This window comes from Anabrus simplex, chromosome 1 (genome assembly GCF_040414725.1).
Source record: "Anabrus simplex isolate iqAnaSimp1 chromosome 1, ASM4041472v1, whole genome shotgun sequence".
NCBI classification, from domain to species: Eukaryota; Metazoa; Arthropoda; class Insecta; order Orthoptera; family Tettigoniidae; genus Anabrus; species Anabrus simplex.
In genome coordinates this window covers 1285404799-1285432644 of record NC_090265.1, presented here as the reverse complement: position 1 = coordinate 1285432644, position 27846 = coordinate 1285404799, and positions in this window count along the sequence as shown.

The window sequence follows — 27846 nt, the reverse complement described above, 5'->3', positions numbered from 1 at the left end:
AATATCGTTCACCGTCGGAAAATATTTGAGTTAGGCGATCTTCCCTGCGTTGTTTCCGTATTATAGAATAACTGTGAAGTGAATGAGTGATCATGAATGTTACAGGTAAGTTTTAATGTACCAGTGTGTGAGATAACAGATGTGGTGATCCTTTGATATAAATAATTCCGCGGAGTGTTGTGATGTGTTTATTTAATCAGATTCAGTGTTGGTTGTATGAATAATAGTGAAGCCCTTCAATGACGTTTGCTCGTTTATTTAGGGAATGATGATTGTTTTCATTATGCGGGGTATATTGTGTAGCGTAAATATGTAGGTTCATCTAAGGGTATAGTTGACGGTATAATTAGTGAATGATTTACTGAATTGTGTATTGCGGTAATAGATTAATTCTTCGAGATGACCAGTAGGTTAGGATTGTGTTATTGAAAGGTATTTCCGCCGCGTATATTTGAGTATGATAAATGAGCGATTTATTTAGCATTGATCGAATGCGTACGAAGAGATTGGTTAGGCATACGAGCTGACATGAGTTAAGTTTAATATCACATAAATAGCGGAGTGTTTTGAGTGAACAAATAAGTAGGATCTTCAACAAGCTATTCGAACGTTAGTTGGATTTTGAGATTATTGACACCTATACTGTATATCAACACTTGTAGCATTGCTTGAGGTAGTAAGTTGGTGCTGTAGAGTTGTTTTTCAGCAGGTTGGAGAGATGCAGATGCAACGCAGACCTTCTGGCATTTGATCATTTCCTTGTATATGTCAGTAGTTAATACGTGATTTCAGGTGCAGCCATGCGATGCCGTATTGTTATGTATTTGGAATGTTTTTCGGTGTTTATCAAAGAGCCGTTAGGAAATTCAAGTTTTTATTTAGTTAGTTAGGTGGCTGTAATGAAGCAAAAGGAAAGGAAAAGGTAGAGCAGGGAGGACAGATTCGGCTAATAAATGTGAGTGAATGAACAAACAAGATGAAGGAAAAGAGACTTAAACTGCTGATTTCCATTATATTTCATAATTATTTAAATGAATCAAAGTGTTGTGCGATGATGAGATTTGAATTTAATGATTGACAATTTTCAAGAAGGACTTGATTTTCCAGTGCAGTGCGATTGATAATGCACGAGTATATTTGTTATTACGTTGCTTATGCAGTCGTCTGATTATAGTTAGTTAATTTTATTTTAATTAAAGTTATTATCCTTCCAATTTCTCATTGCAATTCTCATTTTATGCCTAATTTAAGTGAACTTAGTGTATTGGAACAGATGTTGGATCATTATCGGATTAACTGTTGATAGGATGTGACCGCTTTCTCTGCCATGCCCTGAGTGGAGGATCATGTAAACCACTGAATTCTAGCTGAGCACATTATGAAATTTATTAATATCTTCGAACCAGGCGTCCCACACGAACGGTCACACCAAGGTAACCTATACTCCTCCATTCGCCGCATTGTCCCCACCACCGAAGCCTGTTTTTGCGTACAGCTTCATCCATCGAGTATATTCCTAACTTAGCCTTTATCTCCTCATTCCGAGTACCCACCTGCCATTGTTCCCACCTGTGTATACCAGCAATCATTCTCGCTACTTCCATGTCTGTTACTTCTAACTTATGAATAACTAGCAGATGTACCTGTTCTTTGCTACGGAATTCTCAGAAAGACTGCCTTTGTAGTTTTATAAACTGAAGTCAACATAGGTCATTATAATGACGTCAGTAGGAATGTAGCGATTAAAAGCAATATTATCATATAAAATACTTGATCAAATGAAAAATCGCTCATTTTCTTACGTTTAACGAACAGTACTACAGTGCCTATCTAACAGGCCACCTTTCAGTGCTGGAATGACCAGACCGCAGACAGCCGCGAAGACACATCTGCCATTATTCCGTTAAATGTGTACACTGCTCATTCCAATCAGTGCCTCAGAGTAGGGATTGAATAGCTGGAATGCTATGATGAATCAGTGTGTTACGTGCCAGTAGTATCCGAAATTTTATGAACCAGAGGAATGGCATGCGAAAGAAGAGAGATCTAACTCCCCAGCTACTTCCCGCCAATATTCATGCAGGCTGTTATACTTGGTATGCAGCAGAAGACACAAAGCACATCACAACAAACAATGGTCAACGTCATGTTATTGTTGATCAGTTTTATGACCTTTCTATATTGTAGGCCTTCATATTAAAGTTTCTTCCGACTATGTGATATGCGGGCAATTTATAACATTATTTATAGCGTAGACTGTAGTTCCTTATTCCCCGACATTACATGCCGATTTGCATTAAAATCTCTTTACCCATTTTCTTGTGACTCGGCGCTGGTATGGACTTAGCAAAAAAATCCAAATGAATGAATATTTCTGTTATCATAGCCGGTACGGTAAGAATGTGTATGTATGTATGTTCAGTCGTCAGCCCTAAGGCTGGTTGGATCCTCAACAGCTCCGCCACCAGCTGTCATAGATGGCATAGGCATCACTGAAGAGACGTACTAGGGAAATGAGGAGTGAGGTAGTTTCCCGTTGCTTTCCTCGCCGAGCCTGAAGTTGCTATTACATATCAGTCTGCCAAGCCCACTGAAATGCATGCATCAACCGACTCTATGAGCAACATTTTCACACTCATAACAGGGACTGGCTGCATAAGGAATAGCATTACTAGCAGACAGAATACTCTCTGAAAACAGATCGATGTAAAAATAGTTCCGTCTGGGAGCTGACTTCTTTCTTACAGAATACGTTCATATTGTCAAAGCCAAGGATAAGACTGAGACAGGTCAATGAAAATAACAATTGCTCTAGCCTGTACCAGAAGACATAGTGCACTGTAAACACAAGGTATAAGACATAAATGATCGGAAATCTAATACTATATAACTTTAGTTATGCAGTATTTACCGACAGGACCAACAGTAACATAAATATTTGAGAATTAAATTTTAGGCCTTCCCCTAAACTACCATTTCACTCAGTGCGAATAAAATAATGTATAGCCTAGATTGTAGCGACTTATTCCCCGACTTCAAATACCGATTTTCATTAAATTATCTCCAGCCGCTTTCTCGTGATGCGCGTACATATAGACAGACAGACAGACAGAAATTACGGAAAATTAAAAAGTGCGCTTCCTTGTTACTATGGACACGAATGATACAGGAATACAATTCCTTTTAAATTCTGAGCATTGTACAGACAAAACTCTTAAAATATATACCATATATACTAGCTGATGTACCCGTGCTTCGCTACGGAATTCTACAATGAATACAAAATTCTACGTTACGTAGTGTATATGTTGTGAGCAAGATTGTATTAAATTACATAGCACTTAACGTTACCCTAGAAACGCGACGGGTCAGTCACCAAACATCTATTCTCATATGAAAACTGGGTTATGGAATTTTAATTGTAATGGTAGGCCCTCTTGCCTACCATCAGTCACAATCAGGTTGGAGAGTTTTCATTATAACGGCAGACATTCACTCTCCACCTGCCTCTTTACATCCTCCGTCTTAATAGTTTGCCAATTGAAATGAACATAGGTCATTACAATGACGTCAGTAGGAATGGCGCGATTAAAAGCAATGCTTTCATATGAAATACGCGATCAATTGAAAAACAACACATGTTCTCACTTTTAATGAGCCGTACTACGCTGCCGATCTAACAGTCCAAAGTTCCAGAGCTGGAATGACCAGCCCAGACAGCCGTGATCAGTGAACACACTTCGTCTTATTTCGGCCGGCTGGGGGTGTCGAATAGTGGAGACTCCCAGGGCAAAAACTATGCCCTTTTACTAATCTCTTTCCTAGGAGTACCCGATGAGTCGTGAAATCTCAGTTCACTACACGGGCGGTGGAGAAATCTATCAGATTGGAGGTAAATTTTTCCTCCAAGCCAGAGGAGAAATCCCCTCTTCACTGCTAGTTTGGAATAAAATGAATATAGAATTTAATTAAAGTGAAGAGGAAGAAGTTTTTCTTAAGAAACGGCTCTTTTCAGGGTTGAATTTTGAGTTTAGTGAATTGTGGTGCTACAATTTGGAACAGGCCTAAATTGTTATTCTAGACCAGGTCATACTACTATTACTACTACTAAGTGAGCCGCTGCCTTAAGTATGCACACTGCTCATTCAAACCAACGCGTCAGAGTAGGGATCGAATAGCGATTAAAAGCAATGCTTTCATATGAAATACTCGATCAATTGAAAAACCACACATTTTCTCACTTTTAACGAACAGTACTACGCTGCCGATCTAACAGTCCAAAGTTCCAGAGCTGGAATGACCAGCCCAGACAGCCGTGATCAGTGAACACACTTCGTCTCATTTCGGCCGGGTGGGGGTGTCGAATAGTGGAGACTCCCAGGGCAAAAACCACACCCTTTTACTAATATGTTTCCTAGGAGTACCTGATGAGTCGGAAAATCTCAGTTCACTACACTATGATGAACCAGTGTGTTACGTACCGGCAGTATCAGAAAATGTATGAACCAGAGGAATGGCATGCTAAAGAAGAAAGTTTTGCAACTCCCCAGCTATTTCCCGCCAATATTCAGTCAGGCTGTTATACTCGGTACGCATCAGTATACTAATCCTATCTGAATTGAGCTGCAGCATAAGAGACAAAGAACAACACAACAAACAATGGTCAATGTAATGTTATTGTTGATAACAATGTTATGCGCTTTCAATATTGTAGGCCTGCACATTTAGTTTTCTTCCGACTCTGAAATACCACTCTTATCATCGTCGCTACGGTATAACTGAATAAAACATAAATGGTAGGAAATTGTATTCTCTATAACTTTTGTTATGTAGTACTTTTCTACAGGACCAGGTATTTAAAAATTAAATTTTAGCCGCCTTCCCCTAAACTACAATTTCATCCAGGGTGAATAAAATTATTTACAACTTAGACTGTATTTTCTTATTCTCCGACTCTATATACCGACTTTCATTAAATTCTGTTAACCCATTTTCTCGTGGCTCGGCGTTGATATGGACTTAGCAACAAAAATACAAATTCATGAATATCTGTGTTATCAAAGCCGGTACGGTAACGACGTATGACATAAATGATCAGAAATTTAATTTTATATAACTTCCGTTATGCAGTATTTATCGATAGGACCACTAATAATATAAATATTTGAGAATAAAATTTCAGGCCTTCCCCTAAACTACCATTTCACTCAGCGTGAATAAAATTATTTATAGCATAGATTGTAGAGGCTCATCCCCCGACTTCACATACCGATTTTCATTAAATTCTCTTCAGCCGTTTTCTCGTGATGTGTGTACATACAGACAGACAGACAGACAGACAGACAGACAGACAGACAGACAGACAGACAGACAGACAGACAGAAATTACGGAAAAGTAAAAATTGCATTTCCTTGTTACTATGGACATGACCGATACAGAAATACCATTCTTTTCAAATTCTGAGCAATGTACAGACAAAACTCTTATTTTATATATATAGATATATATCCTGTGTCCACCCAGCTATCACTCCCGTAAAACAAAGTTGGTTAGTTTCGTCCGGGAGCTAACTTCTTTCTTACAGAATACTGTTGATCCCAACCGCGAGCTCACTACGTTAGCTTTACTGCACCTTGATTCAATCTCTCTCACTATACTATCATCCTGGGAGAACACACATCCCAAATAATTAATATTATCTACCTTTTCCAGCTTTTTATCACAAATCTGACATTCAGTTCTCTCGGATTTCTTACCTGCGGACATACATTTAGTCTAATCTACAAACAAGAGACTGATAAACAGAACAGAGGAAGTCGCAGCTAGCTACTATAGTGACTATATCAATATTAGTTAGTCAGTGTACTATCTGCTGTAAATGCTGGGACCGTAACTTGTCTGGCACTTGTCTACCTAGTGACGTCACAGCATCCGACTGGTAGCCACAAGACAGCAGTGCTCGCTTCAAAGAAACGGACTAGCCCTAATGGTCCTGTGGCGCTACAGCTCTGATGGCCCGTGGCCTACCAAGTGACCGATACTCAGACTGAAGGCCTACAGGTGACACGTGGTCAGCGCGATGAAATCATTTGGCCGTTATTCTTGTCTTTCTAGACGAGGGGCGCTATATCATCGTCAGATAGCTCCTCAAGAGTTCTCACGTAGGCTGAGTGACCTCGCACCAAGCCACAGATCCAGGTAAGAAATACCTGACTTGGCCGGGAATCGAACCTGGGGCCTCCGGGTAAGAGAGATGTTTGCTAATCCTATAATGTATTAGCTTAAAAGACAGTATTTTCCTCTTTTTAAATGCTCAGCAATTAGGTGGCACAATGTATATAAAAGCATGGCGCGAGTAATTGGAATCGATGTTAGTCTCAGTTTAGTCCCCGTGATCGTCACACATCGCTTTTTTCCTTTCGCTAAGAAGTATACAGTAACCATACAACAAGAGACATCTCTCATATCCATGTTCTTAGTGTGACCAGGAAACGATCGAAGCTGTTAGCTGCATGAAGTTCATCTCCTTTACTACAGATGACAGCAGAATGTTGGCTGGTTCTTACAATTCTCCAGTGGCACAGATTCCAGCCGCCAGAGTAATTTAATCGGGGGACTAATCTTCTCTCGACTCTCTTTTAAGAAGAATGGAGTTAGAGAAGAACGAGATGGTTACGTATTTCGAGACGTATAGATGAAAGCTTTAATTCAAATTTAGTTGGAATTTAATTAAGTTCAAAACCCACCGTCGGCAACCCTTAAGATGGTTTTCCGTAGTTTCCCACTTACACGCCAGACAAATAGCGGTCTAAACCTTAATTAAGATGGCGGTTGTTTCTTTTCAACTCCTAGGTCTCTCCTAACCTAACGTTGTAGACAATGTGTATTAGCGTAAAAGACTGTATTTTCTCTTTTCCCGATGCTCAACAATTAGGTGGCATGGTGTAGCCTATATTAAAAGCCAAAGACGTTGCGAAACAGTGGCAGTTGTATAGTTCGTTATGTAATGGTTCAAAATGAACTATATACCTATTCAAAGCCATGTTAGTTCTATAGCTCTAACATCCAGGTCGTTACAGACCTCTGAAAGGTTTTATAGTGTGTACAATTTAACTTGGTGTTTGATATCATTTAATAACATGTTATATGTGTATATATTTCACCCATCTGATCGAGTCTGATTGAAATAAAATATTGGTTTCAATAAAATATATTAAATGTGATTGCAGCCAGTACAGCAGATTTCAGTTCGAACTCAGCGCTAAAACTTCAAAGACCTCCGGAGTAGAGCTTTTAAGCCAGCCAAGTATCCAAATATCACGTTTGTTATGATCACAAAAGTATTATCTTTGAGAAGAAAGCATTCGACATCAGGTGCAACTGCGAGTGAAAGTTAGGACAATGAAGCAAACGTTGAAACATCCCCCAGGACGGTTGACAAAGAAGCGGGATTTAGACAGAGAAAGAAGATCAAAGCAGCCTACTCAACGCCCCTTATTTACCTTGGAATCATCCAGACAGAGGAAAGTCGAACACCTCTCAGCCAATGAAAGCTCGCCATTTTTCCAATTTTAAAACTAGCGAGCAGGAATATTCAGTTGATCTGTGATATGTGACCGAAATTAAACAAGCATTCGTGCGGCCCTAACATCAGGTTAAAATGTGACAATTTAGGAGCAAGTGGCAACGTTCATTGTGTAACGAGGAATTAATAGTTAGAAAGTGCGTAGTAGCAATGCATGGGTTGAAGGCTAACGCCGCACCTTGGCGAAGGATACGCGATATCAACAATTGCGCCAAGAAACATATCGCCAGCCTAGCCATCAAAGTCATTTAAAAATAGACGATCGATTTCTGAATCAAGACATATCAATCGAAGAGCAGTGATTATTTGAGTTACGCAAGACAAAAATGTGAAGTGATATGACTTTTGGTACGGAAAATGAATACTCTGAGTAGCTCAATCCACAACGTACAGTAGTATCCTTCCGCCATAAGTCGAGGGTGAAGTCGAGACAGGACTGCGTCCTGACCGGCAGTTGTACTCCGAGTTGTCACTCTGTTAAGACGTCAATAGTCAATAGTGAAATACCGTGGATTTAGAGACAGGACAAGGTCCAGTAGCTTTGACTTTGGTACAGCACTGTCTATTTTAAACCAATGATCTTAAGAATATAACGGAAGATTTCGAGTATGCTGAATCGGAGATTTTGTGGGAGGTACTGACACTTAAAGTTGTATTTCAGTATTCAGCTATGTTATCGTCTCGCACAATAAACTTTTCTCAGCAGACGGGACGTTTATGTCCAATACTAACCAGCCTGTAAAGGTAAAGAGTTTCTATTTCATTCATTTGAGAAAGAAACGAGGCGTGGAATGTCAGGCTAACAATCGTACAAGCTGTTTCCAACATTTGTCAATGGAACTGAAGTAAACCTGCAGGAGAAGAATTCCCAGAAGCGAGGGAAACGACCGGACACCCAACATAAACATTACGAGTCGACCAAGCAGTAGAAGCAAGCTAATTAGGACATTCAGACTCACAATTCTGGGAGGAACTTAAAGTAAGTCACCTGACCAAAAACAGCAACTCACAAAGAACATATTCGAGTTAACAACTTAAGAATTTGAAGGATATACGAGTGTAGATTTAAATGTGTTAAAAAATGTAGGTTTATAGTATCGTGTATCATAGGATGTGTTTAGAATTAAGGCTTCAAGACATGTGTAGCGAGTGCATTATCAATTCAATGAAGGTAATTTGTGGACACAGCAACATTATTGAAATGTCCAGCCTCCAGGTCAACATGTTTTAAGCAAGCAGGACGGAAGCCGACGGACCATGGGATGAACAAGATTGCAGCTTATGAGTAAATAATGTAAAATCTAAGATGTAGTTTACACTAAATGTACATTATCACCACGCGAGTTGTCGGTAGTAATGATCAATCAGTCCTTTATTTGTGTCATAGTTAGGAGCGCAGTCAATGTCTTTGTGTAGTAATGTTTCTCTATTCACCAACAATAATAGTATTAATAATCATCATCATATTAACAACACTCATTTAGAATTTAATATATAGGCCTGCATTTAAGTCTAAATAATGTGCCGTAAATGTTTAATTGACATGGTTGTAGAGATGAATAACGTTTGATTTGAAATTAAATAATAAATCTGATGCAGAGGGTTAAACCAAGTGAGTCGGGTCATAGAAATAATAATAATAATAATAATAATTATTATTATTATTAGAGACAATTTTTCCACATTAGTGTGTTCAAGGAGATCAACTAAGCGATGTAGATAGGCAACTGTAGCTAAGTGATGGTTATAATAATACTGGATCGCCGGTAACAGTCATGATTATACCGCGATTAAATATTGCATAATTTAAATAATAATGATAACTAGTCAGATGCTTAAAATAGTATGGAACAGTCCGAGAGGATGACGATTCATAATCCCACCAGAAGGACCGTATAACAGTAGAATACCTAATAAATATTTTATGGGGATTATCTTTGAAGACATATGCGGAAAAACCAATTTGGAGTTAGTAAATGTTATAAAAAGGAGGAGTCATTTAATCTGCTTATAGGTGCGGTATTGAGTGGCAAGGTTTAGTGAATGTAGAAGATGTCCAGACAAGTTGATTTACAGATACATTCTAATGAAGTCTTCTCGATGAAAATAAATTACAGAAGAGCGATGAATTTCTATGCCAGCGGATAAGTTGATGGAAGTAAAATATTAAATGAGAGAAGAAAGATGAACAAGCAAGAAAATAAAGTAAGTGCTCACCGACAAGTATAAAGACCATATGATCAAGGACAAAACCGATGCAACGCAACAGCACAGGTTAGTGTGATTGCACACCTAGTCCGACGATCGCGGTAACATTGTTGAGTTATTCCGAATATCCAATTGAGTGTACTAGGATATTTTGATAAGGAATGTTTGATGATAATAATGTAATTATGCAAATTCAGAGAACAACCATGAAACAAAATTCCTAATCATGGCAGTCGTTAAGTTCAGTGATAAGAACTCCATGGACACTGAAATTAACAAGCGTCGTAGAATCAAACATTTAAACAATGCGGTACTAGAGTGTTTATGTACAGACAAGTGTGTGAATGACCTGTATGTAAATAAAATACAGTAGTTTAGCATTAGAAATAGGATGTATTTTTATTTCAGCTGTGCTTTTGTATTTTTAGTAGCTAGTGTAGAAGATGTTTGACTGTGACTCTCAGTGTAATATAGTTTGTTCTTTTTGTGGGAAAGTTGTCCATATTACTTCATTTAGTGTTAGGAAAGAAGACAGCTCACGTAAAATTAGGTAAACAACTGCTTAGATTTATTTATGATACTCAAGCAGCAATAACCACAACAGTAAACGTGTTACTGAACAGGAACTTTATAATTAAATTTATAAGGTAGAATGATAGGGCCTATTTATGTCACTTAACAATGTCAATCATAGCTGTTCAGTTAACCGACGGATAAAATTAAAATATGAGACGAGTTGAAATCTACGCGCATTGGGTTTATTCAGTGAAGAGAGTGTTTAAACGAAAATGTTTAAATAATGTTTAATGTAATAAAAATCATAATAGGAGCAATGACTCCATCACCTTGAATGTTCTGAGGTATTATAGCACCCACATCATACCAAGTTACGTGGATTTAATTGACGAATTACTACAATTATTATTATCATTATGTTATCCATTTTGAAACTATGTTGGTTATCAATTCATGGCATGTGGAACACATCGAATGGGCAGTAATCGTCATGTTAGTGTAGAAACCGTGTATGTAAATCCATGTCTTGGCATGTAATTAAGTAGCGAAATAAGTAAAATTGTTAGTGAGTTATTACTTATTATGTAATTTTTATGGAGTTTAGTTTAGTTTAGAAGGTATCAGTACATTTGCATAATTGGATTATGTTGCTACACTGTCACTATAGATAACTATTTTCCAGTTTATTTTCTATTCCATATTTTGGTGAAGTAATGTTTAATTTCGTTAACAAAATTTATATAAGGAAACTGTCAGTCTGTGTCAGATCATTATTATTAGTAGAATAGCATGGCCCTCATCAATCTAATCTCTAAAACTTGCACTCAAGACGATGACGGACTGATCGCGCCTGAGGTGGGAGTCATTACGCGGTAAGTATTTCATTGAAGCCGAGGCAGGAACCACTACCTGATACCGCTAGCTCTACATCTTTGAAGGGTGCATATATTTATAGGGTTATTTGATCATTTCATATGGTAGGTAAATGTGAGCGAGAGCTGAAAAGAAAGCTTTCATACAGGTAGTATATTGCAACATACATGCTAAAATTTTAACGATTTACTTGAGCACTCACGACAACAGCAAGTGTTATTTACTCACCCCAGACGGAGGCCAGCTTATTCCTAGAATTTCAAGAGAGTAGCTAGTAAAGGCAAACGGTTATTACTTTGCCGCACGAAGCGGCAAAGCTCGACCTATTTAGAAGAAGCTACTAGAATGGATTTGATGGAGGGATTGATTGGTGTTGGAAAGGAAGAGTAAATTTCAATATGTTTGGAACATGGGGTATATCAACGGAGGAGTCCAGTAAGTTGATAAATACGAGAGAATAAGGCCCCTCTGTCTGAGTTTGCATTAGTATTTTGAGAGTCTTACTTGGTATTGTAACTTAGGTAGAGCCACATGCTATTAGATCAGTGGAGAGAGACTTACTTCTGAATTGCGGTAGCATTGACTTATTGCAGTACAGTGTCAGAGCTGTTATACATTTATTTCTTGTACTTTGTACATTAACTCATGGCGAGTTACTTCATTCGACAACTTGTAGTAATATTTTCCAGTCCGGAAAGGACCAGAGACTTATTGCGTCTCAATCAGGCTTAGATACATGTTTATATGTAGAGAAGAATATTTTTTATTTGGAAAAATCCGATCTTGGAATATTCTCCACTCTAAAGTACCCGTTGTGGTCTGTTTCAGGAGGACTGATATCTGCTTTATAGATCTTGGTGTAATAGAGAGTGGTAATATTAGAGAAGACGTCTTTCAACTCTGGATTGACGCACACAACAGGCAGGCCAATACTAAGATGACGAGATGAGCAGCCCACATGAAGGAAGGAAACAACCGCGGAACCAGCCCCTATCAAAAGGATGTACAAATGATTGAATCTACAATCAGTGAGCGTTTGATTAAATTGCAGCAAGCAATCGCAGAGTCAATTAAAGTTAATGAGTCACTTTTCAATCAGTAAGATTTCAGTTCTTGGTACATTACCAGCATTTCACTTTCACCTAAATAAATTGTATTTGCTTTTTAATTAATTCAGATTACATGAATTATCCTTGTTCCTCAAGATAGTAATTAATGGTTAGTGTCCTATCACCCTACCACTGGGATTATCTTGTCTCTCCTTTTAAATGTAAATTTTGACCTAGAGCCTTCAGTTTTGGTCTGGCGCCCGATCACCTTACAAGAGAGACCTAACATTAATTTTGGATGGGTAAACACGGAACTATTTTAATTAAAAGTAATAATATGAAGTATCAGAATCTATGTTATATAGTGTGGCGATATATGGGCACGTCACAATTAGTCAGGTCCTTCAAGGTAGGAATTGGTAATATGCATATTGTTGCTCGTCCGTGGTGCAAGAGCGGGATCACCACACAGCCATTATTCTAATAATTACAGCAGAGATAGTTTCTTCCTTTTTTATTTACATTTGGGACCTTGAGACTACATGTTAATTTCCTTCCTAAGCTTTCTGGTAGAGAAATATCGTCCGATAAATAATATTATGGTAGCGCATTTAGTTGAAAATAATTACGATTACAGTTGGTATAAATACATAAAGACTTTGAATTACCATCCCTATAACGTGATAAAAAGGAAATCGCACTATATTGAGAGCAGAAGAACGGCTGTTTGTGTAAAGTAAGTGATCAAACGATCTCCGTTTGAGTTCATGGTTGTAGCTTGTATGCTGGAAAGATCTGCGCATATTAAGGAGTGCCTGTATCATATAGTGCAATAGTTTTGGCAGTGACCTTGGCTGTCGATGATACTGCATTTGTTGACAACGCTCCAGCAGACCCGAGCGGGATGCAACGCAGTTAAAGTAAAGGTTGGGGGAAGTGGTCGATCAGTAGCTTAGGAACGTTTTTAGTGGAATGGATTTTCCGGGAAAATGACAAATACATGCACACAGTGAAAATATTTTGAGAATGGTACCCCAACTCATCTCTACCACATCGATATACTGTGCGAGGTTTAATAAATAAATTTCGTAGCTGTGGTGACGTATTGGATGCTCCGAAGAGCGGAAGATCACCAATTTTAACGGAATAGAAACTGCTGGATATTTCCATAAGCTCCTTAGAAGTCCGTCTAAATCCATGCTAAAATTGGCACAGCAGACTGGAGTATCCGTCGTCACAGCGCATAGAGCAGCAAGAAAGAAGCTAAATCTTTATCCATATACATTTTCTGTCGCTCGGGAGTAGAAGTTGGCGGAAGCAGAGAAGAGGATTTGTTTGTTTGTTAATCATCCTGGAAAGGAAGTGTTAGACAGAACATTTTTTTTACCGCTGAAGCTTGGTTTCATTACACTGGTTTCAAAAACAGTCAAAATATCTGACTCTGGATATCCGAAAATCCGCAAGCAATTAGTGAACACAACTTCGTTCTCAAAAGATTGGCGAGTGGATTGCAATCTCACGTTCATGAATTATTGAGAATATCTTCATAGGAACATGTACACGCTGCCTTTGCAGTGCAACGACCTTGAATTGGCATTCGCCGCTAAGCCGCCATACAACAAATCATTTAAATATTGTATCCTTATGAACGAGGAATTCATTCCACTTCGAGATTGGGAAAGCACAATGTCATCGATATCGTCGAAAACTCCCACACAACGTCAATCAATCATCTTTTGTCGGAAATCACCCAGAACAAATCGAGCTGCTTTTCTTTGGATTTGTTCCAGTTCTTGAATCAGGTAATCCTGGTGAGGGTCCCATACACTGGAACCATACTCTAGTTGGGGCCTTACCAGAGACTTATACCCACTCTCCTTTACATCCTTACTACAACCCCTAAACACCCTCATAACCATGTGCAGAGATCTGTACCCTTTATTTACAATCCCATTTATGTGATTACCCCAATGAAGATCTTTCCTTATATTAACACCTAGATGCTTACAATGATCCCCAAAAGGAACTTTCACCCCATCAGCGCAGCAATTAAAACTGAGAGGACTTTTCCTATTTGTGAAACTCACAACCTGACTTTTAACCCCGTTTATCAACATACCATTACCTGCTGTCCATCTCACAACATTTTCGAGGTCACGTTGCAGTTGCTCACAATCTTGTAACATTTATCACTCTATAGAGAATAATATCATCCGCAAAAAGCCTTACCTCCGATTCCACTCCTTTACTCATATCATTTATATATATAAGAAAACATAAAGGTCCGATAATACTGCCTTGAGGAATTCCCCTCTTAATTATTACAGGGTCAGATAAACCTTCACCTACTCTAATTCTCTGAGATCTATTTTCTAGAAATATAGCAACCTATTCAGTCACTCTTTTGTCTAGTCCAATTGCACTCAATTTTGCCAGAAGTCTCCCATGATCCACCCTATCAAATGCTTTAGACAGGTTAATCGCGATACAGTCCATTTGACCTCCAGAATCCAAGATATCTGCTATATCTTGCTGGAATTCTACAAGTTAAGCTTCAGTGGAATAAACTTTCCTAAAACCGAATTGCCTTCTATCGAACCAGTTATTAATTTCACAAACATGTCTAATATAATCAGAAAGAATGCCTTCCCAAAGCTTACATACAATGCATGTCAAACTTACTGGCCTGTAATTTTCAGCTTTATGTCTATCACTCTTTCCTTTATACACAGGGGCTACTATAGCAACTCTCCATTCATCTGGTATAGCTCCTCCGACCAAACAATAATCAAATAAGTACTTCAGATATTGTACTATATCCCAACCCATTGTCTTTCATATATCCCCAGAAATATGATCAATTCCAGCCGCTTTTCTAGTTTTAAAATTTTGTATCTAATTTTAAATCTCATTGTTATCATATGTTAATTGTATTACTTATTTGGCCTTAGTCTCCTCCTCTATCTCAACATCATCCTTGTAACCAACAATCTTTACATACTACTGACTGAATACTTCTGCCTTTTGAAGATCCTCACATACACACTCCCCTTGTTCATTAATTATTCCTGGAATGTCCTTCTTGGAACCTGTTTCTGCCTTAAAATACCTATACATAACCTTCCATTTTTCACTAAAATTTGTATGACTGCCAATTATGCTTGACATCATGTTATCCTTAGCTGCCTTCTTTGCTAGATTCAATTTTCTAGTAAGTTCCTTCAATTTCTCCTTACTTCAACAGCCATTTCTAACTCTATTTCTTTCCAGTCTGCACCTCCTTAGTCTCTTTATTTCTCTATATAATAAGGTGGGTCTTTACCATTCCTTACCACCCTTAAAGGTACAAACCTGTTTTCGCATTCCTCAACAATTTCTTTAAACCCATCCCAGAGTCTGTTTACATTTTTATTTACTGTTTTCCACCGATCATAGTTACTTTTTAGAAACTGCCTCATGCCTGCTTTATCAGCCATATGGTACTGCCTAACAGTCCTACTTTTAAGACCTTCCTTTCTATCACATTTATTTTGAACTACGACAAAAACAGCTTCATGATCACTAATACCATCTATTACTTCAGTTTCCTTATAGAGCTCATCTGGTTTTATCAGCACGACATCCAGGATATTTTTCCCTCTGGTTGGTTCCATCACTTTTTGAATCAGCTGTCCTTCCCATATTAACTTATTTGCCATTTGTTGGTCATGCTTCCTGTCGTTCGCATTTCCTTCCCAATTGACATATGGCAAATTCAGATCTCCCGCTACAATCACATTTCTTTCCATGTCGTTTCCCACATAGCTGACTATCCTTTCAAATAATTCCGAATCCGCGTCAGTGCTACCCTTTCCCGATCTGTACACTCCAAATATATCAAGTTGCCTATTATCTTTAGAAATGGGCCTTACACCTAGAATTTCATGTGTCTCATTTTTAACTTTTTCGTAGCTTACAAATTCTTCTTTCACCAGAATGAGTACTCCCCCCTTCCACCATTCCTATCCTATCTCTACGATACACACTCCAGTGCCTTGAGAAAATTTCTGCATCCATTATATCATTTCTCAGCCATGATTCAACTCCTATTACAATATCTGGTAAATATATAAATATTAAATTACTTAATTCTATTCCTTTCTTTACAATACTTCTACAGTTCAACACTAACAATTTTATGTCATCCCTACTTGATTTCCAGTTCCCTGTTCCCTTATCACCGCTCCCTAGGCCATCCCGTTTCCCTGAATGTACCTCCCTATTACCCTTCCAAACAAATTTCCTAACTTATACGTACCACTGCGGTTTAAATGAAGGCCATCCGAGCGCAGATCCCTATCTCCTACCCACCCATTAGGATCTAGAAATTTCACTCCCAGTTTCCCACATACCCACTCCATAGTCTCATTTAAATCCCCAATCACCCTCCAGTCAATATCCCTCCTACACAGTATTCCACTAATAACAATCTCCGCTTTCTTAAACTTCACCCGTGCTGCATTTACCAGATCCCACACATCTCCAACTATGTTGGTACTTATATCAGCTTGCCTTACGTTGTTGGTACCAACGTGAAACACTACCACCTTCTCCTTCCCCTCCTCCCTCTCTTCTACTTTCCTCAACATCTGCCTCAACCTAATTCCTGGATAACATTCTACCCTGGTTCCTTTTCCTCCACACACTTTCCCCACGTGTCTAACGATGGAATCCCCCATGACCAGACCACTCAACCCTATCCACCTCATTTGATCCCCTCCCCTCCTGGTCAGCCCTATCTTTCCTGATAGCTGCAGAAGCTACTTCCTCTCCTCCTCTTTCTCCTTCCCATGACCCTGTTCCACCTGTCTTTCCTATCCTCTACTTTACATTTCTCTTTCCTACCTTTTCCCTTCCTCCTACTTCCACACATCTCAGCAACAGTTCCCAGTCCCTCATCTTCCCTCTGTTTTTCTACCTGGAGTGACTCGTACCGATTTCGCACAGACACCTGTCCTGAATTCTGATCCTGAATAGAGCCCTTAGCCTGCAATCTCCTTCCCCTTAGAACATTAGACCACCTGTCTTCTACAACTCCCCCCTTTTCGTCCCCTCCCTCTTGTACACCTACTGTAACCTGTACATTGTTTGAGGGAGTCCTATCTTTCTTCTTGTCTTCTGTGAGAATCCTAATTATCTCCCTCAAACTTTCCAACTCCTCCCTCATACCCCTCAATGCATCGCTACACCCACAGTAAGTACATTCGCGCTCCTTAGCCATTCTTTACAGGGGGGAAAATTTTAAATTAAAAAATAAAGTAACTTATTTGCAAAAAAAATAAATGAACGGAGGGATATATTGTCTGGGATAGTACACAACAATAAGGTAATTAATATACGACTACACTACAATACTACTTAGTCGTGCTCTATTTTTTTTTATCCTACAACCCCTAACAGGTACAAACTGCTGTTAATTACTGAATATCGAAAGTAATACACAAGAACTACACAATTCCAAACTGCAATTAAGCCTATCCTAATTACAACAACAGTATTTTAGTAAGAGTTTCTACGGATACCTCTACTACACTAGTACTACACAAATATTTTACAATAACAAAATAAGCACACTAAATTCTAAGAGGATATTACTCGTATACTACTGTACAGTACACTACAGTAATTTTAAACTACTTTCAGACGTATCCTAATTACGATACCAGTACCGTACCGTATGTCACAACTATGCACAACAGAAATGAAATTTGCAAGAACTACTGTACTCAAAGATTACCAACGAAGCTAAATGCTTAGACAAATTATTATTTGTATTACGGTCTAATAGATACACACGAAAGATAACACACGAATATAGCAGGCAAGATACGGCACTATCTAAATGTACTGTAGGTATACTACAATGTATCTACACTACACTGCACTGCGTTTGGTTAAATGCTTAAGTATCGAATGGATTGCCGTACACGAAGAAAAACACGAATATAACGGGCAAGATAGTGTCTAATATATTATACCTTATCTTCACTACAATTCTACTGAAATGTGGTTATGTGATTATTACAGCTGGTGGATTACTATTATTTTCCCTTCTCCACGGGACGGAGAATAAAAGTGTCCTTAATTAGGCCTACTGAAAAATACAAGGTTGTCTACAATAATTTCTCAAATATATCTATCAAAAGTACTACTACTACTCCAGGGACTTGAACTGCAATTACTGGGATATATGAACTTTATTATTATTAGCTAACCGCTCATAAATACTGAAAGATCGAGGGAGCGAAATATAAATTACGGATACTTTAACTACCTACTCAGAAGTACAAATGAATGGAATACAAGGTCAGCTGATTTTTATTTATATTTACTTGACTACACTACACCCTTTGTTCACGACTGTAGCCAACAATGCAATATTTGAATATGAGGAGCGATAATAATCAATAACAATACAACGACTGTTAACTATTACCGTGTAATCTCTTTAACTTCTTTTTAAATAGAAGTTTACAGGCGTATCGTGTTTTTTAATGTAGTAAATTATTACCTTCGCGATAGTTTGAACGGATATCTGTACGAAATACCGGAGAAGTTGCTGCAGAAATTACGGTACTATTTCTTATGATAATCTGCCTTCGTAAGTATAACCAACGAACCTACAGATATTTACAAATATTTTTAAAGTTAATATTATTACCTAAAGTATTTCCTAAACCTAAATTCGAAACAAGGTACACCTAGCTAGCCTACGTAACCTAGAAAACGTAATTTACTGAAGAGCAACTGAATTACTTGTTACAAAATTTAAACGTCTGCTTTGCATACTCAGTACTGCTTGACCTCAGGAGAAGGTCGCAATATTTATCTTTGGGTGGTGTGAATATCATGTGCCTCTGAATTTGAAGATGATCTCAAGAAGACGAGTGATCATCGTCAGAGTTTACAAAGCGATCAAAACAGACTTTCACTAACATGAGCAGTTAATAAAGAATGAGTCGCTCCATTTATCGCCAAAGATCACTCCACATGAAACAAAAGCCAATTTCGTCGGTGTAGCAAACCATTCACGACGATCATAATTTTACAGTGTGGTTATCAATGTACGTTCTTTAGCAATCGCGACATATCTGCATGGCTTGCCGTACGGTATAAATTTGCTGTTATGCAGTATATATCGTATGGTTAAAGGGTACATTAACCTGCATAATCACTTACACTGCAATGAACAAAATTAACACTTGACTCTATCAGAACTCAATGTTCAGATGTGTCAACGTCCTCAGCGGGTACATGTTGAATGGTATAAGGGGTGTTACCACAGTTACAGGTACAAGATGGGCTTTCAGAATCCGCATCAGCTGTGATTAGTTTACACTCAGTTCTTTCTTGGTAAAGTGAAGCCAGGGGTTCTCTGCAAGGGTCAGAGGTTAATCATATTTGGTCAGGGTTCTATGCAGCTCATCCCTCATGCCAAGCTTGATCGATGCTGAACTGGGATTCAAGCAACGTTTTACTTAGCTTCCATGAGGAATTTCTCGATTTTAATCTCACTCGATAGTGCTCCGTATAGTCCTGGTGTATCGAAAGACATGGATTTTGCAGCCTTTTTTTCTATTCACTTTGCAGTGCTGATTGCTTTCGAAGATGAGGAAGATCGATGTTGGATAGAATAGGAAGCCAGCCCATTGATGTGGATTTGGTGGTGTCAGAACTCTCCTCATTGTATCGTTCAGATGGGTGTCAAACCTTTTCTTTTCGTGTGCACTCCCAAGCCCTACTGCGCTTTAATATTCTGCAATAGGATTAATTAAGGCAAGGGCTATTGTTCTCACTGTTGCATTTGATTTGCAGCCCGCACCACTAAGCTTGAGGGATGGGTGTTTGTAACGTCTTCAACATTAGAATTCATCTTAGGTAGGGTCCAATCTTCACAAACACGCGGGTCGCCTATACGGCGTTAACTCGAAAGAACTTCACCAGGCCTCTTCGGAGGCCACACGCCATTATTGTTATCACAAGGTTCAGTTCTTGCTCTACTTCTTTTTAACCACTACTTCTCACTTTTATCGGATACGGTTTCTAGATACAATGAGGAGAGTTCTGGCACCACTAAATCCACATCAATGAACTGGCTTCCTGTTCTATCCAACATCGATACGCTGATGGGATAGCTCTGATATTTCAGCCAAGCCATTTCAAACCAACTGAAGACAAGCTTATTTAAGATCTCCCTAAACTGAACAACTACTTCAATATCTGGTGGCGTAAACCTAACACAAATAAAATTGAGATCACAAGTAGGCTTCCCCAAGCACTGAGCAAAGATGGAAGTGATGAGAAAATTCAGAATCATTCCTCGTCCCCAGACTGTGTCATATGCTGATGTTAGTTCTTGGAACCCGCCCAAGGTCTTCCTTTTATCCTGAAAATCCTTCTTGATGCAACTGGTTAGTACCAGCTCTTGATCGTAATAGATTCAATTAGGTCTGAATCTTGCATGGTCTTCTGGTATGTGTTCGAAGACTGTAGCTAAAATTCTGTTGTACGTAGACCATTCTCTCTAACAGCTTTTAGATTTGTAATATATGTTTAGCAGCGCAGTTAGTCTGTAGTCCTCTGCACTGCTACCAATTGTTCCAGGCTTTAAAACAGGAGCTATGTTTGTTCTCTTTAAAAGAGTTGGCACTTTACAGGATATCAATGAAAAATCTGACAAAGCCGTCGTAGAATTCATGGACCACAAGGTTTCAGAAACTATGGGAATTATCCATCCAAACCTGCTTATTTCCCAGTCTTTGTTTCTTCCAAAGCAGCTGCACAATTTGCAATAGAAACCTCTTCCGAAATTTGAGAATTTGGTTCAACTTTCGATAGTCTGTTCTTCAGTTCAATTTTGGATTTTCCTCGCTTCTCCGTTGTTGGTGTCTACGAGCATCGTGGTTTTACTTTTCAGCACTTACTAGTACAGTATGGAGAGTTACCACCCAGTTTCCTTAAAAGTGAACATGCTTTTCTACTGGAATGTTGGAAGTTCATGCTAGCTTTCAGTGAATATGATCTCTCTTTTATGGCTCCATCTAAGCAGTGCAGTAATTCATCTGCAACCTCTGTGTATTGGTGAGTTGGTGCTCCGCATATTTATTCATCACATCTGTAGTTCCAGCCAGAAATAAATTGTTTTCGAAATCCCCTAGGGATGTGTTTCTTTGCTGTGAAACATGCAACTCCATCAGATCAGTTGCAATTTTCGATCTTTGCAGGGATCTATTCAGTATTATGTTCCATCTCTTTAGTGAAAACTTCCGAATAACAGGGATGTCAATATCAACTGGTCTATGCTGGTAACAAGGAAACCTGTTTAGTACCTACCTGGTGCAGTTTGAAGGTCTTCCTTGATGACCCTTTGAAACAAAGCAGAGATCCGAATTGTAATACTGATTCCATCTGCCTGAAACGAATCTTTCTCTTTGACATTATAAATTAGGAAGACGTCCTCAACCTCAACCCATTCTAACAACCTACAAGCATCTGTATTCTTGTCCCTGCAACAGCAAACGGTGCTCCTGCTGTTGAAATATCCGAGGACGACTGTTGGACGATTTATATTCTTGATGACTGCACTAAACAAGGTTGCAATGGATGTGTTTTTATATTTATTATTTCTAAGCAAGCGTTTTAATTCTGGACCTGAAGATGTTATCTGTGCAGATGCCAAGAGAATGTGGATGTTCGATGTCATTTTTGACGTACGTTGCCATCCCGTATCTTTTATGGAATGTAACCGCAGCAAGGCTGTAACCTGATAACTTCCATCAGATGAAAAGTTGACTTTGGTCTTCACAGAGTGTTTCACGAAGCAGAACTACGTCTACTTGATTGTCGTTAAGCGTTCTTACAAGGTAGTCGTTTTCGCTTTTATATTTGCTTTTACCCTCTATATTAAGCAGTGATACTCACGCAGTGTCCTAGGTTCTTTTTTTGGCTGGCTCTGAAAGGAGCCGTTTGCAAACGTAAACTAGCACCGTGGGCATTGTAGCATAGCTGCGGCTGAATAGTCTGTACATTAGGCTGCTGGACCAAAAGGCTCTGTTTGAGGATGTCTCAATAATTAGAGGATACATTTTAGTTCGCTATTGATTTAGATGGAATGTGAAACTGTTTGATATGAGAGGCAGCGGATGCGACCAACAGGACCGAGTAATACGACTCAGAAAGCCTGAACACTGACTACGAGACACTCGTATATCTGCAGGACGTCTGGGTAGGCAGCGGTCCTCATAGTACGCCAAGGCCCTTTAAAGGTCTGCACGTAGCAGGAGTTTGTATTATTACTATTTCTCAACGGTGTCCCAAAGAGTAGCGCGAATGCATTTATTTAGCAGATGAATTTGCTTTCTTCTCTTCTAACAATCTCTTCATCCTCTCGCTATGATTTTTCATCCGTTCTTCCGTCCATGCAGTGTTGATTCTCATTTTGGTTTCCTCAGCAAAATGATTCTTGTTCACCAACTTACTAAAGCTAGACCTGTTCCAAATAATTTAGTCTGTTATGTTGATTTCTTGAAGATCTTTTTCAACTTCGATTACCGCATTATTCTTGACCTTTAATGAGGAGTCATGATTAAATATCAATTTAGTATTGCACCCGCCCCCTACCCATATGGGTCTCCAGCGATATATCTACAGGGTCATAAACAGGGTTTTAATCTATTGGGCATAATATATAAATGTATCTTAGCGGCTTAAAGGGTAGGAGAATACGTGTTTCATCTAACTAAAAACAAATGAGAACATTATTTAAAATGTGTAAATAAAAGGCGTGTATTATACTCTTGATGATTATGAAACGTGATGAAAATAACAATGTTGAATACACATGAATAACTAGAAATTTCGCAGCTAACATGTTGAGAATCGTTTAAATGTGTTGAGAACGAGAGTAAGTACAACCATCATATCCTGTTTTCTATCATGATCTCGCATATATGTATAAACAGATAAACTCACTCAAACTATCCCCACTTACACTGGGGTGCCGTACAAATTACAAACAAGTCTGAGTGAATCCTAACCTAGATCTAACCCGTTACCCTACAAAATGGCTTACATCGTCCTAAATAAATAACGATTATCATAAAAAATGCCACGGGAGAGAAATCAACCCACGACTCTGGACACATAAGATAAATTGACTGTTGGGTCAGAACCAACGTCATTCCAGAACACAATCAATAAATATAACATAGAATACAACCAATGCGCAAAGAAAAGCAATATACTGAATACATCTGGTTGCCGTGGAAACAATCCGCTATTTGCGGATGCCAGTGAGATCCGAATTCTTTTCCTGCGACGATTGAAGATCGGGCTGAAATCCCTACTACTACCCTACTACTACTACTACTACTACTACTACTACTACTACTAATAATAATAATAATAATAATAATAATAATGTATTTCTAAAGGGGTGTACTGGCCTCTGTCGGCAATTAACTTAAGCTGAGATAGATGGGTGGTTTATATTCCACAATGAAATAATTCTAATACGTCGCAGTGTTACTCAATAAATGGGACACTACATCCTCGCCATGTGGGCCGAAACAAAAACAACAATATTCACCCCCTCCTAGAGAGAGAAAAAGAAGACATGTAAGTGGACCTCTTTCTCGTTTTCAGGGGGCGTTCCCAGCCACGTATTTCACAGTTCCTTGGAAAGTCTCTGCTCTTCTCTTAACAACTCGCCTCTTTAATCAAAAATGACCCTTTATCCTGCCGTTCACATAATTTAATTCGCTCATTCATTTCAGTGTGACAATACATAGATCATCAAATCACTTATCTCTTTTATACGGCCCTGAATACCTCGATTCACCATATGTATTTCGTATCCTCCACCCGAAGTCCCGGCTTCATTGCCTTCTATAATCATGGACTAACTCATTTCTCACCTGACTACATGGTTTTTTTTCCTTCAGGTCTCACAAAGCAAGGCAACTGGGTAACCCAAGAAGAACAAAATATACGATAGCAAACTACCATCTTGCTATTTGTTATTTAAAAGGGGCCTAACATCTAGGTCATCGGCCAGCATGATACCACTCCTACGTGATAATTCTTGACAAATACGGAATCAAATAGTATTACACAGACAAACACAAATGTGTGGTCACCTCTAAAATTCAAAGAATCAGGACCCTAGGTATTATTCAATGGAGGGCGTTGGTTCAGATCTCCGAAGATTCACTACAGCACTTCTTTCATCTGGGATGATTAATCTACATCAAATATAACTCGCATGCATGATAATACACCCGGTTGAGTACCAATCCTCTTAAATAAACATTCCCATGGAAACTAATGGCACTCACCATTTTACACGAAGTCAACTACGAAAATAGATCCAAGAAAATCTCCGAGAATAAAATAAAAGAATAAATTCCCAAAACAAATCTTTCCATATTTATAAAAATCTAAATCACTCAGACTTGATGCTAACTGAACACTGTACCCTTAATTTAGCACATTTACATTTTAAACAAAAGAAACCCCATAAATTATTATTTACAAATTAATGAATTTAAATGGAAATAGAAATTCCTTTACCATACGAGTCATGCTGATAAAAATGGATGTACTCAGCCTCACACCACATGACACCTTGGCTCACTCCCGGAAATCCATTGGTCGGTTTACTCCTCCATCGTCTCCACGTAGACTGCTATGGTGATCAGGTGCGAACTGAAACTCCTAGGTAGGTCAGTCGCGATACAGTCCATTTGATCTCCTGAATCCAGGATATCTGCTATACCTTGCTAGAATCCTACAACTTGATCTTCAGGTGCATAACCTTTCCTAAACCCGAACTGTCTTCTATCGAACCAGTTATTAATTTCGCAAACATGTCTAATATAATCAGACAGAATGCTTTCCCAAAGCTTACATGCATTGCATGTCAAAGCTGAATGGCCTGTAAATTTTAGCTTTATGTCTATCACCCTTTCCTTCATACACAGGGGCTACTATAGCAACTCTTCATTCATTTGGTACAGCTCCTTCATGCAAACAATAATCCATTAAGTACGTTCTTCATATACTGTACCATATCCCAACCCATTGTCTTTAGCACATCCCCCGAAACCTTATCAATTCCAGCTGCTTTTCTAGTTTTCAACTTTTGTATTTAACTTTAAATGTCATTGTTGTCATATGTAAACTTTAATACTTCTTTAGTATTAGTCACCTCCTCTATCTGGACATTATCCTTGTAACCAACAATCTTTACATACTGCTGACTGAATACTTCTGCATTTTGAAGATCCTCGCATACACACTTCCCTTGTCCATTAATGAATCCTGGAATGTCCTTCTTAGAACCGGTTTCTGCCTTAAAGTACCTATACATGCACTTCCTTTTGACTAAAATTTGTATGATGGCCAATTATGCTTGTCATCATATTATCCTTAGCCGACTTCTTTGCCAGATTCAATTTCCTAGTAAGTTCCTTCAATTTCTCCTTACTCCCGTAGCCATTTCTAACTCTATTTCTTTCCAACCTGCACCTCCTTCTTAGTCTCTGTACTTCTCTGGACCTTCACCACTCCTTACCACCTTTAAATATACAAACCTGTTTTCACATTCCTAAACAATTGCTTTAAACCCATCCCAGAGTCTGTTTACATTTTAATTACCACTTTCCACCGATCATAGTTACTTTTTAAAACCTCTCTCATGCCTGTTTTACTAGCCATGAAATTCTAGGTGTAGGCTCATCTCTAAAGTTAATAGGCAACTTGATGTATTTGGAGTGTCTAGGATAGTACACATTTTACTTCATCCTCCTCATCATCATCATAATTGTTTTTATTTGTTTATGCCAATTTTATATCCTTTTTAGCTGAAGATGTTCCATATTAGGAATGAAACATGTACTTTTTAATATTGTAATTAGATTGTAAGCTGGATTATGTTACATAAATACATAGACTAGCAATAAAAAATAAGTAATGGAAGGTGGGATCCTCCATTCAACCTAACCTTAGTTGAGGCGTTGCCAATACGGGACAAATATGAGATTTATAAGTTGCAATAATCTCCGCTTCCTTACACTTCATCTGTGTTGCATTTACCAGATCCCACACATCCAATTATGTTGGTACGTATACCTGCTTGACTTGGTACCAACGTGAAACACTACCACTTTCTCCTTTCCTTCGTCCTGCTCTTCTACTTTCCTCAACATCTGCCTTAACCTAATTCCTGGATAGCACTCTACCCTGGTTCCCTTTCCTCCACACACTTTCCCCACGTGTGTAACAATGGAATCCCCCATGACCAGAGCCTCAACCCTACCCACCTCATTTGATCCCCTCCCCTCCTGGTCAGCCCTACCTTTCCTCACTGCTGCAGAAGCTACTTCCTCCTCCCTTTTCTCCCACCCATGACCCTGTTCTACCTGTCTTTTCCTATCCTCTCTTCTACATTTCCCTTTCCTAACTTTTCCTTTCCTCCTACTTCCATACTTCTCAGCAACAGTTCCCTGTTGCTCATTTTCACTTTGTTCTACCTGCAGCGACTCGTACCAATATCTCACAAAAACCTGTCCTAAATTCTGATCCTCAATAGAGCCCGTAGCCTACAATCTCCTTCCCCTTAAAAAGTTAAACCATCTGTCTTCTACAATTTTCCCCTTTCCTTCCCATCCCCCTTTAACACCTACTGTATCCTGTACATTGTTTGAAGGTGGCCTACTTTCCTTCCTGTCCCCTGAGAAAATCCTAATTATCTCCCTCAAACTCTCCAACTCCTCCCTCATACTCCTAAATGCCTGGCCACACCCACAGTCCCTACATTTGCACTCCTTAGCCATTCTTTACTGAATAATGAAAATAAAAGAAAAAACAAAACAACTTATTCTGTGCAAATTAAAATGAAAGAAAAGAAATATTGTCTAGGATAGTACACAAAGATCACACGACAAAAAAGGTAATAACATAGGCTGCTATTACACTAAAATACTACAATACTATTTTTTTATCCTACACATTGAATTACTGAAAACCGAAAGGAATACACAAGAATTGTACAATTCTAAACTGCAGTTAAGTCTACCCTAATTACTACAACAGTATTCTAGTAAGAGAGTTACTACAGATATTATACTACACAAATATTTCACAGTAATAAAATAAGCACACAAATTTCTAATAAGATACTACAATACACTACCGGTACAATAATTTTAAACTACGTTCATACGTATCCTAATTACAACAGGTTATTACTAATGTAAAGTAGAAGTTCTCTCTTTGTTTGCTGCACGATTTAATCCAGACGTTTGGTTGATTTCCTCTAAGTATTTGAAATTATTTACCTGAGGGATTTTAACTGAGTTACAAGTGTTTGTCTTATCAAGGATGGCCTTCCATGTATCGGGTTTTCTCATGAAATTTGGAGTCCAGTATTATTATGCAGTGCAAGATGCAGCGCGGAATGTAATGTGGGTTACCTCGAATTAGAGAATTATAATTGGCATATGCAGTGTAAGGTATATTATTATTATTATTATTATTATTATTATTATTATTATTATTATTATTATTATTATTAT